Genomic DNA, 21,438 nt, shown 5'->3' on the forward strand with positions numbered 1-21,438 from the left:
GCGTACGAAATATTAAAACTTTCTTAATCTTTCGATGTACAAAGATAATCAGAGATATAATCTCGTTTCGCGATATAACAAAGATAATACACCTGGCCCCTAATCAATTGGCTAATTTCCTTTTCCATTCACGATTAAATTCCATAACGCGAGGAAGATAAATGGGACCGTCAGACCGGAATCGACGCGTATTCTGGGAAGATTCCATAAATTTTCTGGAAATTGATGAATTCGCGTTGAATTATCCAGAACCGCGTATCTGGACGCGCCAAGACGCGATGAATTCTATTTATACATTGGCCAATGAAGAACACGCGAGTTCGAAAACGACCTCGTGATTAATCGTCGGATCCCTAATGGGCTCGTGTCGACAAACCACCCCCGCACCATGCAGGGAGAAAAGTGTGAATTCGTTGAAAAACGCGATTAATCAATAGGATTGTTATTAATTATTCGACGCACGCGAGGATCGGTAAGAAACGAGTGTACGCGTGCGTGTCTCGAAACGAATTGGAACGTATACTCGAGAGTAAGCGCGATCGTATAATAATAACAGAATTTACGAGCGGGGATAATGTTTGGAAACGTTTCGAGCGTGAGAATGTTATCGATTCGGTCGTTACTATTCGATGTAAATAATTGATAGAATTTTTAATTATTTCGTCTTTTCTATTCAATTCTCGTTTCGTATTTTATCGGAGATGTTTTACAATTCGTTTCTTTAATCGCGCATTTTTTGGGGCATTTTTTGCAAATTCTTTTTAGTTCTTGTATCCTCTTTTTCAAGATTTATATATAGTATTCTTTCTTTATTGGTGCAATTCTTTTTATCTGAAAATTTTTTGATATTTTTATGCTTGTTTAAAAACTAGAATTCATTTATTTTAATATATCGTTAATACTTTATATTCGTTACCTGTTTATATTCGTATTTTTAATTTCCTTCTTTAATTTATTTTTTTATATCTTATCCTATATGTACTTTTACATTTTTTTTACATACCATTTCGTTAGCTACTCTTCTTTTAAATTATTTTTATACTTCTTTTCTAAATTTCTTCATTTAGCTGAAATTTTTCTTTCCATTTTGTTATTCTCTTAATACAATTTTTCTAATAATAAATTTTTAATATTTATCGCAGTAAAAAATACAATTTCACAACTGTATTATAAAATAATTAAAATAAAGATAATCGTTATGAGATAATCTATATTTTTTTAGCTAGTTCTAAATGGCCATCATCCTCAAGAATAAGTTAGAACAAGAGGGAATAATAGTTCTCGAGAACGTCCTCGCTAATAAGAAGTAATCGTCAGGAACGATTTTAGAGGGAAAGTGACGGCCAGTTACTGCGCTAATTATCCATATCATCCACGACAGGAAGTCGGCCAAGGGGTTACTCGGTACCCCCTATAGAGCCTGCTTTGGACACCCAACCGCAGGGATAGAAGTCGTAGGAATTAATTAGATCCGCCGAGAAAATGCGCCTTCATTCATCTTTTTCTACGAAAACTTTGCGAAGTGATTCTTAATCTGAGATATCTGATTACTGCTGCGTCACGGTATCATCCTACTCGAATTGGGTTATTTTTTTTTTTAACAAAACATACGAGTACACGTACGAACGTAGAATTATCGATTCTAATTCACGAATAGATTTCACGTATGCAGTAATCATTGAAAATGTTATATTATTCGGTATTATTAAAAAGAAGTTTAAAAAAGGATAGAAAGAAATCTCATCTGGCGAGGCAGATAGATTGAAGCTCATTGAAAAAGAGATTACATTGTTGCATCAATATATAGGTCAAACGTGAATATCAATTGTTGCCGTTTCTTGTAAGCTTTAATTTAATACTACACTGTGTTTTATTATTGTGCTCGGATAATTAGATTTAAAAGGGATTTATGAAGAAACGGAATAGAATTGGAATTCTAGTAAATAGATTTTGAAACTGAAAGCTTTTCTATGGTTTCGTAGCCCGGTCGATTCTCTCCTTTACGAGGATCTCGATTTAAAGTAAAAGATTTGATCAGATAACTTTTAAATTGGGGAGTATCGGGATTTTCTTTGCGCTAGATATTGGATATTCCATTGAACGAATTTAGATCCAATGAAATAATAAAACTTTAGTATGTAATCTTCAACGCGTTCGATTCTTAAACTTTTAGTCTTCAATTTCTATTTAAAAGACGTAAACGAGCAAAATTCATATTGTTATTACAAAGAAGAAGAAGAAGAAGAAGAAGAAATGTTCTAAAAAACGTTTAACGTAAATAAATGTATGTATATAATTCCGACAAAGTGTTAATTATCGAAAAAAAAAAATCATTTATTATTCTTCCAATTATTCACGCATATAAAAATTCATCGGACAAACTTTTATTCGTTTATTATTCATTTCCAAACCGGTGATTGTTCCGTCACCTCGACACGATTTCATCGAGCAAATTAATAATAACCTCATAAACCGGGCAAAGACATTTTTTCCTGTTCCGTAATCGAAGAGAAACGCGAGCTGTTCATCAGAGAAGCCAACAGGCACAATGGCCACTAGCAAGCTCTATCGGCGTGTAAATCGAATTCGCGTCGAGATGCAATAATTGATCGTCGCCTTTGATGTCCCTCGTGAATAACGCTGCTTTGATTCACTTCATGGGCCAATGTCCCTGTGACGATTAATTATTCGTTCGTTATTCCAGATAATCTCGATATTGTTTACCCAAACATAGAGAAGAAGACCACCAGTCATATTCCTCCTCTTTCTTTTTCTTTGTTTTTATATTTTTATCGAATAACATAGTAATAGAGGCGTTGGAAAGCTCGTTTGCAGCGCGATTAACTTCGAGATGGAAAAAAAAATATACATTTTCACGGTCGAAAATAGGGAGAGGCGCGTAAACGAGTGCATAATTCTTCGAGTGGAACGTGTTATACGTATTTTTCTTCCCGCTAAAATTTTTCCAATCGAATCTGATTTTTATCTCCACGGTATAATAATTGCAATTGCGTCGAACAAATTGCACATTGCGCAATTATAATATGGCGAAACAACAATCTCTCCAATCGCGCGACAAAGGACAGGTGACGATCGCGGCACGTGTTCCAAGTCGAGTCACTGCGATCGTCAAAAGTTTGTTAATTAACGCCCGCATCGAGCCAACTCCGAAATCGAGTTTTATGCGTATTCTTCGAACGAATCGCGTGCAACAATACCCGTTCCATGATACGAGAACGCGCGTAACTCCGTGGACAAAATCGAAATTCGTCGAGGACCCGAGGTTAATGCCGTATCTCGTGAATTTCGCATTCGTTTCTGTCTTCGTTTACGTAACAACATCGCTCGCTATGTAATTCCCTTCCAACCAGTTTCGCGTGTACCACGACTTTTACATTTTTCAGCCTCGCTTTTCTCGCCATACGCAGAGGTGTTAACGAAGGGAAAAAAGGTGACGTTGCGACTCTGACATTCTTAAACGCTTTGCCGAAACGTCCCGTTCCTCGTCGTTCTGTTTTCTTTATACACTTTTATATTGGATAATTAAATTTTAAAGAATTTGCGATTTGCTTTAATTAAATATGTAATTTTTCACGTCGAATAAAATCAACGTTAACATCAATAATAAAAATCCCTGAAATAAATAAAAATGTGAGTGTTCTTTAAAAGGAAATTAAAATCTTTAAAAAAAATCTGATAATTTGCCGATTGGATAAAAATTAAAAATGAAATCACGATGAAAGGCAAACTGAAATCGCTCGTCACGCGGGTATCGATCACGATTAATCGCGAGGTTGTTGGACGCACGGTGATTCACATAATTCTGTCATCGCGCGTCCATCGCCTAATTGATAGATTGCAAGATACGCGGTTATAACAGTGCGTTAAACATTTTCCAACGGTGTCGCGTAATTACAAGTGGTGGGTGTCCGAGGGATAGCATCGAAACGAGGGCCGCGTCGATGATTATGGCTAATACCGCGACCGCTCGATCGGATTCCCTTTAGTCACGCTGGTGAACAGAATTGCTGGGGAATTATTCTAAAATATGATCGATGTTGCGGCGTGTATCTGAGCCCGCGCACAATGCCAATGAATTATTGTAATACCGGGGAAAGCACGGGGAAGCATCGGAAAATGTAATTAGTCGATCGGTGACGAGCGAGTTTCATCCATGAAGTGAGAATGCCATCGAACGACACATCATGTTATTAATAATAATCTTTTTTCTAAGAATAATCCTACTCGAAATCAGAATCTCGAAGAATTATTACGCGATTTTAAATTGTTCTCTTCTAGTTTTTTTCTTTTCGAAACGATTGCATTGAAATTTTGAATTTGGATTGAAAAAAATTGAAAATTTGAATTTGTCTTTCGATTGAAAATTTTTCCTAAGTTTCAAGGGAAACGAGATGTATGCATAATATATCATTCTTGTAAAAAGTCAACGGTTCGCTCGTGAGTTTTCATTGAAATTGCAATTCACATACGAGAGTAATCAAACGTTAATTTCCGTGATGCATACTCATTTCATTAGCGGCTTTAATTGGCGAACGGAAGATCGAGAGAACACCGAGAGAACGTTGTAACTTCCTCGAACGCGACACAATTACATAAATTGGTATTTTTATCTGTTTTTCGTCGTTTACACATTCCCTCTGTGTTCCGTTTTATTCACGATCATTCTTCCAAACGCGAGAACATCGTCAGAAAAACATGAAAATTCAATAATAAAAATAATAAAAAATTAACGAGGATGTGACTTTTCATTAAAAAAAGAAAGAAAGAAAGAAAGAAAGAAAGAAAGAAAGAAAAAGAAAAGAAAATTACAAAACTTCAAAGGAAACATTTTCAACGAGTAGTTATAGTTTACGCGGGTTAACGCGATAAACGTTCGACATTCAACTCGAGTACGAAAGGAAGACAAGACGTTCCTCGATGGTCCTTTTATTCCGGGAAACTCGATAACAAAGGGGCGAGAAGCGTGTCAAGAAAATCGAGTTGAAAGTTGGAGCAAGGTGGCAGGGGTCGTTTAATAAAGATTTCGCGGTGGAAGAAATCCCGAAGAATAATATCGGCCAAGTAACCGTGAACATCACGGGGAAACTTGGGCCGATCGTCCACGCTCGATTTCCTCTATTTTTCCTTTCCGGAATTATCGATTCGAAAGGACCGTGCGGCAAAATCACGTTACGAAGAAGCTTGAAAAACCGTTTCAAACCGTTTAAAGAGCGTTTCGAGAGTGGAAAACGGTGTTTTTAAAAGGCGGAGATCGCACCAAGGCGATCGTGCGTCTGTCTCTCTCTTTCTCTCTCTTTCTCTTTCAACATTGTTTCCCTTCCATGAGCGCGAGAAGTCACGGCACACTCGTAAAATCGTGTTTGAATTGTTTTAAGCCGAGTGACACGAACGCTTTCACGTTTTTCCTTTTTCCCTTCCTCCCACCCTTCCACCCTTCTCGGGATGGGGAGAGGTCAGGACGTGTTAAAAGCGTGAGCCAGAACGAGGAAACGAGCGCCGCGAAATTCCTGTAAGCGTTTAATCCCTGTTCTCTCAGATCGACGGGGGTGGTCGTTGAATCTGCTTACATCCATTTAACTTTTAACCCGGGGAAACAATGGGATAGGTTGGTTACGCTTAGCACACTTTATAAATCTCTGATGGAGAGGGAAATGCGCGTTTTATTATGCGCCAAGTGTGTTTCGTTAACTTTTCGTTATTTTTCTATTCAACGTGTACTTTTCTCAATTTTAACCTTTATTAAACAATTATTTTTATTTGTATCAACGCGTTGTTAAAAATGACGCGATTAAAGGCACGATTAACATGTACTCGCGAATTTAATCCCCTCTTATGATCCTTCTTATACCGATATCGTGGCATCGATTGATTCCCCCGTCTCTTCTCCAAACTTTCCTTTTTCCATACTCCGAGAATCCTCCGCTCGCATCCCGATTTCCACGTGTAAATCGAGCCACTTGCATAAAAAGTAGCCTCCCTGCATAAAATAAACCGTCGTTGTCGAAGATTCCTTCCCGACCGGGGACCGTTCCGCATAGAATATTAAAATTGATAGAGAATGAAAGTTTTAAAGTGACCGAGGGAAGTCGGAGAGCGTGGACGACAAAGCAGTCGAGGAATAAAACGTTCGACGTGCCCTGACGGGCCATTTAAATTTCACAAGCCAACTTTTCGAATCAATAATGGGGGGAGGAAGGGAGGAGGTGGGAGCAACGAGAACGGTCAATCTTTTCGACCAGTGCAAATAAAATATTCTATCCGTGGAACGTGGATGGAAGACGACTGGATCGTGTCGACCGGTGGAAAAAAAAAAAGAGATGATTGAAACACAAGGGAGGGGGAGGAGTGGAAAAGGGAAGAAAAAGTTGGACGGCTCGGAGGACGGTCGGGTTGCCAAATGGCGCTTAGTATTCCGCGGGAACGATTGGATTTCGCGAGTACCTGCGAGAAGTGTGACGGAAGTGGCAAGCACCTTGGCGGATCGAGACAGAAGAACGGTTGAGAGCGAGAAGGTTGGTCGAGTTGAGAATAGGCAAGGGGATGTGACCAGCAGTTTTAAAAGCCGAGAGGGAAGGGGGTGGAATTAAGCGCGCTAAACGAATGATTTAGGGAGGTTGCCAGCATGGCCCTCCTACTTCGCGAAACTCGCAATTAAATTAACTTATCGAGTGGACGGGGAAGGGCATGGGGGCCACCAAAGTGTCCGCAAACTTGCTTAACATTCGAGCAACGCCGAACCGGTCCATGGTATCGATCTGGGGTGCACGTGTGGAACCAATTTACATATTCATACACGCGTGCTATTAACGCTGGGAACCGACGTTAATTCGTTGCGAGAAAAAGAGATCTCTTTCATTTGTATTTTAATTAAGAGCGGGAAATCGCTTATTATAAAGGTTTTATTGGATTATTCTATATTTCAATTTTCAGCCCCGTTGATCGACTAGTAATTAAAAATCCTTTCGATACGGCTATAAATTCAACTCGTAAAGGATCCTTGTTTTATATATATATATATTATTATACATCTTCAATTTTGTAAAATCAATCGTTCGAATCGAAGAATCACGAATGGGAGCTACCTATGACTGTGATTATCCGAAACACGATTCTTCTTTCGCTGATTAACGACCTGTTTCACGAATACCATTATACCTACGTCCATTATACCTAATAACTATTAAACGCACAAGCAATATCGGTATATCATTCAGCCCCTAAAGAACAGCCTCTAGTTGCAATGTTGGCAAAACATCGAGATACAAGATTTCTCCTCCTGAACATGATTCGCAGAAACTTTAAATAATAATATGGTATATGCGAACCATACACGTTTGCACAAAATCTCAAGATTTTTAACCTATCCTCGCTAATTTAAATTCAAATTTGCACCACTTATGGACGCATACATAATGGAAAATTCACGATCTAACCGAGCACGAAGGAAAAAGGTGGAACAAGATCGAACGAGGTGGCGAGGGGGTGATGAAAAGTTGAAGAACGAGAAAAATCGGCGCGTCCTTGGATCGAGAGATCTTTTTCGAAGCAGGTCGGCTGACATAGGTTGGCGAACAAGTCCCAGTACGGATCTCCTCGCTTTTAACTACGTCCTACGCTGATTGCTTGCAAATTGCCTTCCTTTACCGGCACACTATCTTTCCTGGACGACGGAGCGATCGTGTCGTGACGCCTTACGATCAAAGTCTCGACTCAAAGGTAATTATACGATCCAAGGATTTCTGTCGGTGAAAAAAAAAAAAGAAAGAAAAAAAGAAAGAAAGATCGGGAACACTTTGATTTCGAATGGTTCCGAATATCTATGCCACTTTACGACGGATCCACGCGATTCTTAGCGACTTTTGAAGATTATCTTCGTTGCACTTTTAATTAAAATTAGTTGCACTTTTGTAATAAATAAATTGATATCTCTTAGAAGATGAATTTTCGTTGCAAATTGAGAATTTTTAAATTCTCTTCGTGGATAATTTAGTTTTTTTTTTCTTTTTATTTCTGAATCTGATTATTTGTTTTACACCAAAGCTCTCCTCAAGTTGCGATACACCTAGATACTTTGTGATTTGTATATTTCGAATTTCAATGTACGATACTTTGATAATATCATAAATTTTTAAATTTTTATTTAATTGATTTATGAAAAAAAAGTCTGAGAGTTAGTAAAAATATTTGGAATCTTTTTAATTTAATAATAAAATTTCTCCTCGATTCTTAGCAATCCAAATTGTCTATGAAGGATCGAATTATCGAGTTTATAGTTACATGGTATTTCTTTCGACGCGAGATGAATGAAGAATGAAAATTTGCGAAACGTTGGTAATATTGCAAGATTCGTAATTATCGGGCAAGTTTTTGAGAGTCTATCTCGGCGAACGACTTGTAAAATTGTAACTTCCGTCACGTAGCCGCAGTTCAACGGTATATTCTTCGGCAAGTTGTAATTAAACGACGCCAGTCTGCGAACTATCGCGACCGCTGTGACAATCTGCGAGCGGAAACGTTTTGAATGCAATTAACGTCCCTCTTTAACGAAGTTTCCTTATCGGCCTGAGAAGTCTCGTTCGAAAGAGGCCACCGAAAACGCGATTTTCTATCAACTTGGCATTGCCCAACACTCGCTACGATCCCCCAGACGATCTGACGAATTTTCACTTTTACGAATTTTCGTGGCTACGAGATATTCGACAATGATATGTTCCTCTCCAATAATTAAATTAATAAAAGCAAAATTTCTTCGATCTATTTACAATAACAGATAACTACCCTAATTGGTTTTAAAAGAAGCTCCGTTAATCGATAATTCCTAGCATCTCGGACGATGTTTTCCATCCTTCAAAGGAAGAAAAGAAAAAGAGAGGAAAGAAAAGGAAAAAGGGGGGAGAGAAAGAGGAAAAAGAGAGGAAGAAAAGGAAAGATCTTCTTCTGAACGAGAAGCATAGAACGGAATTAGCTAATTACGATCTAATCAAATTTGAAGTCAACCGAATCCTTCGCAACCTTCTAATCTCGAAAGCAACTTTTCCGGGGAGAAGGAAGCGCGTGGTCGCGGTGGAAAAACAAAGTTCGCTTAAATACACGTTTGTTCATTCCAGACGTATTCGCCAATGAAAAAACCGTAGTTAATCGCGGCAGAGATTCTCGAGGAAGAAAGGAGAGGATCGAAGGAGGGTGAAGAACGAAGAAGTTGGCCTTTTACTTCGTATCGGTTCTTTCTAGTTACCCCTTTTGATAGGAAAGTTCGACCAACCCCTTGGACTTTCTATCGTTTCTTCGCACGAGCTCCCTCTTCGATGCACCGACGGGAAAGGGGGATCGAGAGGGTAAACTGCAGAGAAGACTTGGCGAACCGTTAAAAGAGTTTGGCTCGGTTACAAAATTTGTATCGGTGAGCCGTTTCGCCTCAACCTTTGTCCTACGGGCTTATCGAAAGGGTCTCCTTGACTGAAAATGCAACAATCCCTTCAATCGTTCATGGATAAATCGTCGTGAAGAAAGATTTCCCTTCGGGAGAAGTGAGATCTTTTTCTTTTTCTTTTCTTTGTAATACAATATTCCAAGAATATTGCAAGAACTTCAATTTAATAAACTTTTTGAATTAATTAAGCTACGATTATGAAATATGAATTATCGTGGAATTTCTTCAATTCAGATATAGCAAAGATCCATAAGAAATTTATGGCATAAATAAATCCAGAGAATTAATTTAGCATTCCGCAGAATAGGTCACGTCTTTTGACCCATATTTGGAAATTTAAATACAACCTCGAAATAAATCTTATTTATACTTGGAACGAAATCTTGAAAGAACAGCTAAACCGATTCGCGTCGAGATTCCATTGAAGGAAGATATATGAACGAAACAAGCGCGTAAGTATCTCTTCGCGGTTCCACGGTGTAAATCTCGGCTGCGGGACGGAACAAAGGCGTGAAAGGATCGCGACGGAGCTCCGACAAAGCTGAAATCCGCGCAGAGATCGCAAAATACGAATCGTTGGTTCGTCGAGACTCGTGAAACACTCGGCACACGCTTCCACAGGGCGAGGGCCCATTCCAGCTCGTTCGAGCGTTAAGATTGCCCGCTCAATTACCAACCAACCCGACCAAGAAAGAAAGAAAAGCAGAAAGAAAGAGAAAGAGAAAGCAGACGCTCGTGACCCCAAAGAGCAAGGACGTTGGATATCTCTCGTGTCGTCTCCCGCCCTTCGAATACCCGACCGAAAATTGACGAGAATAAACGCCTGTCCTTTATGTCGAGTGGGGAGATGGCGAATGGATGTTGTTGAAGACGATTCTACACTTCGCCACAAGATTCGTTTGATTGTTTTTTCCAGATAAATAGAGGGGATTGCCTATTCTGATTGCGAATGGCTAAAGTTTGGCTTTGGAAATGTGGAAATGTTTAATTTCTTTGGAGCATAAGCGAAACGTTATTTTTTTTTCTTTTTTCTTTTTCGAAGAAAATTTATTTATTACGACAAAGAATTGTAGATGGGATAATGCTAGATACTTTTAGTATTTGTAGCGGTAAGTAATATTTGTAAATTTGTACGTTTTTACATCGTTACAAAATAATATATGAATCTCTGTAAATTTTCCTGTTACGTAAATTCAACGAGGCACGATAAAATGCGACACAAGATGCGACAAAGCGAGAATATTTTCTTCGACAAGAGTTATAGAAGATATAACGAAGAGGATAATAATAGTAGAATGAGTTTAGAGAAAAAGAAACGCGTGAAGGATCATCTTTAGGATACACGCCTCCAACATTTTTGTTTCACCTTCTTCCACTTTTCTTTTTTTTTTTCTTTTTTCTTTTTTTTTCATTTTTCGTAGGAGGCGTTTAAGCAGAAAACTGCCTGGAGGATAATTGCACGGAGGACCGTGTTATTTGAGAGCTGCGCCGGGGGTGAAGAGGACAAAGGTGACGCGGAAGTGGTCAATGAAGAAAAGATGAGCCGAGCAGAATGAAGGGAACCAAAGAAAGAGGAGAAGAAAAAGGAGAACCCTTTTCATAAAGGGTTCTAGGCCACAGGATGCTTGGATGGACCATCAACTTCCACATATTTCGAGGTATAAAATCTTCGTATCCATACACGTATTCGATCCCTTTATCAATTTTACACGATACGCGAACATTGAAAATATTATACGAAACAAAGAACAACGTTAAACGAAATAAAATGCACGTTGCTTCTTCGACGAGCGATAAATTCAAACTCAAGAGGATTAAATTATTTACACGGAAGTTTAATTCATTCCTCCGTTAAGTTTAATAATCGAAAAGTCCAAGTCAAAAACGCAATCTTATCCCCATATAATTCACTCGATCCTTTAAGAAGATGGTTCAACGATGAAGTAATCAAAGAATCGAGGCGTACCTGTCGCGATATCAAAAGAGTGAGCACTAGCCGAACAAGACGATGCGCGAGATCACTGGAGGAACTTCTTATAGAGATTGAAAAAAAGAAGGAGAATAGAGAGGGAGGGAAGAAGAGAGAAGCGAGAGAAGAGAAAAAGAAAAGAAAAAAAGGGGAGGGAAAAAAGAAGACAGGCTTGACGGTGAAAAGGCTGCCGACTCAAAGTGTCTCGTTCGCTTTTCAAAAAGTAATCGACACGTTGAAAGAAATTGCGCTAATCTCGACAGACGACTCCTCTCCTTTAAAACGTTACTCGGAGAAGATACCTCTCTATAGCTCGCGAAACGAAGCTGCATCAAATTCCTTCTCGTTCTTTTACATCTTTCCATTCGATTCGCGCCGTTCCATTTCCTTAAACACGGAGAGGCCGCCGAGAGAAGAGAAAAATCGAATTCAACGCTTCTCGATCGACTCGAGCACCGAAATAAAATCAAATATCGCGTACAATGTGATACGTTGGCGGCAAAGGCCGGCTACCAAGCTGCAATTACCTCAGGCGTCGTTTAATTTCATTAACCACGCGCGTTCGTCGCGCGTTTCGCCGGGTCCTAATTGATTTTCCGCCGGCACGGTCAACATTAGGATTCAATTGGACACACGGACCCTCCTAAATTGAGTCTGTAAATTCGACGCGAAAAATCGTGCTCTCGTGCGAACCGCGGCTTCAGTTATGCTTATCGACACACACAAACCAAATTGAAACGACGCGTTTCCCCTTCCCCACGCGTGCTTTTCTAGTTTCCAAACTGTTCTCCATCATTTTAATCATTACTTATCGCTTCATCTTGTCGGTTGCTCGTGTATAATAAACGCTATTAAAATCGAATTTCTAAATACGACTAATTTATTCGACGAGCGAAATCATTAGAGCGTACATTTTAACTTCCAATTCGTTTTAAATTCGTATGTTTCATAATTTTGTCGAAATCTCGATTCTCAAAACGAAAAGTGAAATGTTCCGTAAGAGAAGAAATTATAAAATAAAATTGGAATTCTTTCTTCGAGATTCTCTTTCTTAGCGAAAAGGAAAAAACGGGCGAAAAAATTCTCGACTCGTCACGCGTGTCTTCATTTTCGATTTCGTTTCGAATACGAACGCGGATCGAGCAAGTTCGTCGAGTATCGCGAACACAAATAAAACTTGAACAGAGGAACCGAGGAAAACGAGGCAGAGTTCGCGGATTCGTACGAGCTCCGTGGCACGGCTCGAATTAAGTCGCGGCGAGCGTGCTTCTTCACGGCACGCTAATCCGGCCGGAAATAAGCGCGAGTAAATTTACCTGACACTAGGAAAACAGAGGGTACGCGGCGCGTTTCAAAATTTCAGCCCTCAAGGAGGGCGATCGTTGCATCTTTTCATCGCGAGTGAAACATTTAATAGCGATTTACCGACGCTTGAACGCGCGATGAAGTATTCTTTCATCGCACGCTCTTCTTTGACGCGGTTCCAGTGCGATGAATCGCTACATGTCCTCTTATACATGATAGGGTGGCACCGCATCTTTCAAGGGTCGATTGTTCAAAAAACGAACGTGAAAGATATATAAAAATGGAGAAATGTCTGTTAGGGATTATTTATTATTAAATTATAAGCAATTAAAGAAAGATCCATCAAAAGTATAGCACGAATATATTAATATTCTATGTATGATACGTCCATTAAAAAAATTTACTTATCCACAATTTTGATTCGTGCTTTTATATAATTATACAATTATAATAATACGAGAATGAAATTTTTAAACATAATGAAAGAGTTTCGTCGGAAAGTAAAGCCATTGTACGTTATTCATTAATTAAAGAAAGTTGGAAATTTATTCGCAAGATTTATTATAACCCGTGACTTTTTATTATTTTTACTTTAACCTTTCTTTATTTTATCAAAAAACTTTCCGCTATCTTTGCTAACGAGATTAAATATGGTTAATGCAACCAATCTTTTAATTTCTCAGCTTCTACCCAACCAACTTCCATCCAACAAGCCCGATAAAACCTCCCTCTTTCAAAAGTCGCCCCTCGAGATAATCCAAGAACGCGCACAAAACGTGGTCGTTTTGCGAAACAGTTTTCCCGAATGTCGAATCGTTCCGCGGGTATGACAAATTTAGCCCCGAGGCGGTGTACAGCCCCTACGAGTTCTATCTAAATGGATGAGTGGAAATTGGGGTGAGAAGAGAAGAGGGATTAGGTCGTTTAGTCAACGATGGAAAAAACCGTTGCGCCGGGCGAATTCATCCGATAGCATAAAAATCCAGGAAACGCTGCGAAAATATCCTCCCAAGAAATTTAATATGCTCGGGGTCGATTCACCGACGAGAGGGAAAGAGGAAAAAGAGAGAGGAAACCGAGACGGGGAACATGTAGGTTTTCGGGTCAAAGGGGATCACAGAGAGAGAAAAGCGGATAAGACAAAGTAAGCCTCTCGTTACGATCTCGATCTAGCCAGGGAAAATGGAATCGTACGCCGTCCAGCTTCCACGGAGATCTTCATCGTGTTGTTTTTTTTATCCTCAACTTCTATCCCCTGCATCGAGGAAAATATGTGTGTATACAAACGCGTATGGTTGTTCGGTTAAATCGTCCTTTTACCTTCTATCTGTGATACTTTTTTTTTTTCGCGCGATATAAGAATATTTTTGGGAAAGATTGGCTCGAAGAAAATCGTGATTTCCGGGGGATGGATCTCGAATGGAATCGAGTACAATTTTTAGGGAAAAGATTTATTGAGGAAACGTTGGTCAACGATAACGACTATCTACTACGACTATCGAAGATTCATTTCCACCGATCCGCTCGTTTCTTTATATCGAACCACATTTCTTATTCCAGAAATACAATCTAATTACAAGTTGAAGATTTCTGAAGATGTGAAAATTTATTTCAAACGTAACGCACATTAACAAGAAACACACTAAATATCGAGGAAAATAAAATGAAGTATACGATTAAATCAGCAAATTGTTATTATTCGATACTTGACATCAAAAATTCGAAGTAATAGAGTAGCTCGCTCCGTGCTTTACATTATACCGCATTTCCAGAAAACTTGGCCGCGATTCTCTAGAATTCACTCGAAGCAGAAATTTATAACAAAAGCGTTACGCGGTGGACGACTCTTAACGTTATCATCTGAAACAACTCGTTCCCTTCGACTGTATTCGAGAGATACTTCAAAAGAAACTCGCGAGAGAAAGAAGACACGGTCGAGAAAAAAAAGCGAACAATCAACGAATGTCAGGGATCAAACTCGATTACGCTTTGCTACGGAAAATTCGTCTCGTTTTGCATCTCCACGTGAAACGAGACGACGAAATAATCACCGTGAGTCCCGGACTCGACCGCGTAATGACTTTAGTTCCGCGTGTAATGGCAACATTAAGCCATAGCGTGGCCGACACAACGGTTTATAGGATCGGCGCGGAGAAGTAATAATAATAAAAATTCTTCCCGATGGAAAGTCGATGGAAAACGATAAAAGCAAACCGGTGGTGGGGAATCGACAGAAGAGGTAGTTTGCCCGGCTTAACCTCAGCTTCCGTTCCATGCAAATCCTTTGAAGGCTACCCAAGGAAAACGAGCGTCACGGTTTTATTTTAGAATCGGTGTTTACCGTGGATTCGCTTGTTTGCACGGCTTACCCCTTTGTGGCCAACCACAGAACCAGCAAGGACGAATCGACTGCGAGGGGTTGGTTGGTCCTCTCCTCCTACGGATCTGGAGGAACTAGCCCAAGGGAGACTTATTCTTCGTAGGTTTAAAAAAAAAAAAAAAAAAAAGATGGCACGATGCGCATAAATAACTCGAGGCTGGCTTATTCGCTCGGGCGGAAAGATATATGTAGGTCGAAACGATAGAAAAGTCTCAAAGAATAGCTACGTTTATTTTTAAACTCATACGTTTCTCGAATGCATCGTTTACCGTCTCGTAAATAACCAATCCGAATCGTAATAACTTTTCCAAAATCCAAAATAGTCGATCTTGAATATTTTTGTTTTATGAAAAGCAGACAGAAATAGTAAGACGTGATTCACGATTGTGAAATATACCAAGTGAATGTACGATTGATAAATAACGTAACTTAAATAGCGAGAAATTCGAAATTTATATATCGATACCTGATCATCCGTGCTTCGAGTTTTCAATTGTCAACAACGAGGACTAAGGAGAGTCATAAACATTTTTATAAACGCGTTCGAAGAATATTTTACGACGCGGAATATCGTGGAATAGGGCGATAGGGTTCGATCGAATCGGATAAAATGATCGAAATCAAAAGAGGAGCCATTGAAAGCATCCTCAAGAAATACAGTTCTTGATGGAACGAAAGATTCGTTTAATATCATGGGAATAGCTCGCGATAAACAGTTTGATATCAATTACAAATTTTCTTCTTCCTCTCAATGAATTTTCTCGCATATTCATAAAATTTTTTTGAATTTACCATTTTCGGATTGAATAAATATAACGAATTTAATTAACACGCAGATTGTTCCATGTTTTACTTTTGATATTTTCAAATCAATCTTTGTAAAATGATCTTATCATATTATGTAAAATTATTAATAATTTTATATAATAAAGAAATTCAACATGTCCATTATCGATTAACCTCTTCGTTTGTTAGTTATCAAACGAACAAATTTCTATTTCTCAAAACCTATTTCTCTCTTGAATCCACATCTCTGATCACTTCGACGCATTCACTTCCCAAGAAAATGCAAAAAAATATTTCCATCCGGAGAAAACACAGAGAATTTGCACGAATTTGCGATTCTTTTCTATCGCGTGTAAATACCATTATACCAAGCCAATACGCTCGATCCTTCGAATAATTCAGCATCGTGATCGCCTGTTTAATTATGATATGTACACTGTGCGCTGGGGCCGTGTACACATCTGGTCGGGTTGCAATCACCGGATCTATCGATCGATTTAATTCGGCGATAACGCGCGAGCAAACCGCGATCGAATCTGGTGGACGGAGCGCTGATAAATCTTACGGGTGTTTGAACGCCGACCGCCGATTACTGTCACCTCGCCGGGAACAGGCGAAAAAATAACTTGTTGCACGTTTGTCGCGCGCGTGCCACACTCGAAACCGCTACGCGTGAAAGCGTTTTTACATCGGTCCTACCACGGAAACAGAATAATCGTCACTTGTGAATTCCACGAGATCAGTGGTGAGGCAATTGAAAATGCGATTTGAATGCATCGTGGTCCATGCATTGAAAAGAATTCTTGAAAAATCATAGGGATTGAAAGAAAATTGAATCAAGAGATCGTTTCTTCACGAAGATGAATAATCGATCGATCGTCGTTGAATCGAATTACTTTATGCATCTTTTTCTAGTCTAATTGATAATTAAATAGAGATTTGTCAATGAATCTGATTCCATTTCGATTTGATTAAAAATAAATTCTATTCGAAACATTGATTCGAAATTGTTGTTGCCCGTACGGATATATGCATATAGAAAACTTTGTGTATCAAATATATATATATATTTATTGCAGAATATCCAATTAACTAACTGCGTGTTGTATAAATCTACAATCTCGAATGCACATGAATACACAAGGTGGAAAGTTTTAGGGGTTGAATATATTCAGAGATACATTCATATTCGGTATATGAAAAGTCAAAACCCGAAGTGCATCACGTATTATAATTCCAAATTGTAAAATGTCAAACGTCAGATGTTCGTATTATCTCTCGCCGTCCCTTATGCAAATATTCGTCCATTACATCCAGTGTTATGCAATTACACGCGTCAATTTGTACAAGTACATCGCTAAACGCCGCTGATTATGAGTAATCAGGCTTGCGCTAATGGCAACTGTTCATTATTAAATAACAAGAGTTTCGACGGGTCTGGGCGTTAGCGAGAGAAGTCACAGATCTGCGGGCACCACCTCTCTAGGAAATATTTGACGATAAATATTTGCGTCGAAAATGGAGCTCGATATATTCGACAGTAATCAGCCGACCCGTGTTAATTGCGCGATGATGCAAATAAATGCAACGGGGCATAATCGTCTCGAGAACGAAATGTTTGCTTCCTTCCTCGCCATTTAATCTGAACTAGAACATCTTTCTCTGAACTAGAACATGTGATGTTTCTTTTGGAAATTTTTCAAGTTGGAAAATTTATCTTACTTTCGATAAAAAATATCGTATAATAATTTTTTTTTAAATAATCAATGTTTAAAGATTCGAGTTTCGAAACAATCGAGGAGGGAAGGAAAAAAGTCAATCTTTGTCGTTCGACAAATTGGATAAATTGATGATGGAGATAGCTTGTTTGACGTATCGGCGAATGGAAACAGCTAAAGTCGAGATTCATCCCCGAAATAGCATTAGCTGGTAGCTTAATCCTCTTGTAACACGGTCACCGTTCACGCAGCATTAACGTTTCATGATCTGTTCGTGGAACGCGTTTGAACATAATTGAATGAATTTCGATCTACGATATGAATAGCGGAGATTTTTTACGAGACAATCACGCGAGAGAAATTCGAATAGACGATTTCAAAACAATCAAATTATCGATAAGTATCTAAAAATATAAAAAATTTCGCGAAATACTAATATAATTATTATAAAATTTTACTCGAATGGAATTCGCAGTTATAATTAAAAATGGCATCGAAAAGCTTATATGCGGATCAACAATCAGAAATATTCAACCGAGAAATACTCTTAAGGATTAACACTTTCGCGTTAAAATCCAGTCGTTTCGAGAAAAAGAGAGAGCAAAGTCCAGGCAGAAATTATTTCTCGTGACGAAACATGGTGGAAAAGGTTGAAAGCTAACAAAATGAAAAGAAACAAAATAGCAAATTCTTCGCGCAAAACAGGGAAGCAAGGATTAAAACGCGCGTAAGAAAATACAACAAGAGGAGGGGAGGAAAAGAAATTAGATGTTACCGAGAGATTAAAACGTAAATTAACTGGTGCGCAAGACGATGGAATGGCTAGCTCCGCTTCTCCGCAACATAGTGTTATCGGGGCAAGTTCGAAACGAGGTGCGGAAGGGGTGCTTTCAGTGGCACACCGACAGTTTCCGCCGTGCAACGTATCAAAGATTCAAAGCGGTATTAGTGGTCTATCATAAATCTGGAACGAGCTTAAGCCGGGTGAAAAAAGCCGGGGCAGAGAATCGGTAATATACGGGAGGCGCGACTTCGGATATCCAGAGGTGACGTACAAAAACGTTTAATAATGCCGACTAGCGGGAGCTTAAAATACAATTAAGCCTCGGTCGATGCGCGATTATTCAACGCGGATCCCAACCTGTCACGTGGAAATTAAGGATCACCAGCCGACCATTACCAAACAATTAAATCTCTTTGATTTTTACGATTACGGGGAGGAATTTTTATCCGCTCCATATAGGGGAGAATCTCCTTTTTCCCATCAACCTGGCCGAATGTTATTTTTTAATTAAGCGAAGTGATTTTCACCGGAGAAAAAGTTAAAGTTGAATTCCGCGCGATGTTGAACACGTTACGACGTAACGTTTTATTAGTGGGTAGAATATATTATTCAAGGAATGAATCCCTCACTTAAGGATTTTTGTTAAAATACCTCCGGTTATTGCATCGCCGAGGGAAGGCTTATTTGTATTGAATTATTACGACGCCGCGGGGGAAGAGGCGGTGATCTGGTCTGAATAATTGAAGTTATTGACATGAATTCGACCGAGTACGCGGCTAACTTTTAGATGAAGTTTATCCGACGTCGGCGAACACTTCAGAGATTTCAGTTGGCACACGATATCTCAGCGATATTAAACTCAATTTTAAAGGCGCCGGAGTTTTCTTACACTCGGCTAACTCTTGCCTGACGTCCGTTAAACTTCAATAATTACGCTTCCATTGGAATTTACAATGCCGATATTTAAGTACAACTGCACGGCCGAAAGTGAACGATGATGATGAAGAAGAAGAAAAAGGGAGGAAATAAGCATCGAGGGAGGCCGATGCCCATCGCGGATGAAACATTTATTAAATTCACTGCAACAATGATAAATAACTGGATACGACGCGATACACTCGATGAAACTTTAATTACTACTTGCGAGAACTAATTACAAAATGTTACGAAAAACTTGGCTCGAGTAAACGTTCGATCCTATCCACTTGATTGACACGTGAATCTTCTCTTCCCGTCCTTCCGTAATTTTTAGTTGCGAACCTTCTTCTGGTTATATGCTCGTGAATGAAATTTACCAAAAGTTTCGAAACTCGTTTCCAAACGATAACAGAAACGGAGACGACTCTTCTTTGGAAAATAGGAAGAGAAAAAGAAACTTTCCGCTACGAACATTTTGTTTTTTCGAAAATTGATTTTAAAAATGCATAAGATGTACACGCGCTCGAGCAAGTTTCCATCGTGTCAACCTTTCTTTCTTCTTTCTTTTTTTCTTTCTTTCTTTTTTTTTTTACATGTTTATACACCTATCATATGCAATTCTTGTATATTCCGCTTGGAACTTTCCTTACGACCTACTTTCGAAACGATCCTTCTTGTTAGATTTAAGTTTTTTAATTTCTTTCAAACGCTTCGAAACACTCTGGCATAAAAGAAATCTCTGTTGCGATTAATTCCATCGAGCATCACTGTGCATCAGATTTTTATCACATCCCGAGTAATCAACGAGAGAGAGAAAGAGAGAGAGAGAGAAAGCGAGGTGTTATAAAAGAAGAATCCATCGATCGTACAATTATTTCTGAAAGAATTAATAAAACTGACAATGGTAAATGCGGAAACTTGATATTGTCGCGGAAGAAAAAGAAGGAATAAGTCGAGAGAAAAAAATGATGCGCCGAGACGAGATTCATTGATTCAACTTGCACCGAGCGCGCGTGTTGCGCCACTCGGAAGAGGAACTCCTGTCGCCTTCTCTCCGGTAATTTTGAATCTGTATGCAGCTGAAGAGAAATCCACGGGCCAATAACGCCCGCGTATTATTATGCAGATTACACGGTAACCCGTATTAGTTCGTTATCACGCCTACATCTTGAGCAGCTCGCGTTCTCCAAGCCTGTGCCCTCGTACAGATTGCGTCCGCGAAAAAAAAAAGGAAAAAAGGAAAAACGAAAAAAATAGGAAGAATAGAGATGGGGGTCATGATGAAGATACCGACGTGCTACGCGATCAGCATCCCGAATCGCTTCGCTTTCGGATTGAACGTTTATCGAAATGATTGCACCGCGGCATGTCAGGATTTCTTAGGTAGAGAAGAGAGAATGGAATACGAAAATATAAAAAAAAGTGAAAATTTCTTCGAAAAATTAACGAAAAATTGTAAATTTTGTCGCGAAAGGGAAACAAAATTTTTGTTTGGGATTTTTGTTAGGAATGATTTATGATTTATGATTTCCATCATTTGATTCGAAACTTTTAACATTGATAAAAAAAAAAAAATGATTTTAAAAATTAACATCGGACGACGAGGTAATATATTTATCACTGTAACAAATTTTTGAAAATTTTTCGTCGCGTTTTAAAAACTCGAACTCGTTCGATAATTGTGTTTCGATTAAAAGAGCTCCCGTCTAGTTTTTCGTCCCGATTAAACTGCCAGAAGCATTCTTCTGGCGTCGAGCTATGTAACGAAGAAAACTTTTAAATTAGTTTGATATTTCTAGTAGAGAGTATATACACACCGTTGCATACACAAGGCGAAACGGGTTAATAGAGTTTGGTTGTTTTGAAAAACCTTCTCATGCCGTATAATATGGAATAGCGAATCGTCATTTATCTGTTCCAAAATATATGAATTTTCTTTTAAATCCACACAAAAATCCTTATGACATATAAATATTTAACATTCTTGTTTTCTTATGCAACTAGAGGGGACACGAAGAATAAATAGCAAAATCCGAGTAAGCTTTCCAGAGTTAGACAACTGTAATCCTAGTCGAACGAATAGTCAGTTGTAAGTTTATCCAAGAATATCAAGGTATAACATCGTAA

General features: G+C 38.9%; 1 protein-coding gene across 6 annotated transcripts in view; it reads right to left on the reverse strand.

Moving 5' to 3' along the window:
* Window positions 1–21,438, reverse strand: part of LOC410696 (protein madd-4) — a 186,238-nt gene that overhangs the window by 131,692 nt on the left and 33,108 nt on the right. The gene's annotated exons all lie outside the window — the stretch shown is intronic.

The sequence above is a fragment of the Apis mellifera genome, linkage group LG1, assembly GCF_003254395.2.
Source record: "Apis mellifera strain DH4 linkage group LG1, Amel_HAv3.1, whole genome shotgun sequence".
Classification (NCBI taxonomy): Eukaryota; Metazoa; Arthropoda; class Insecta; order Hymenoptera; family Apidae; genus Apis; species Apis mellifera.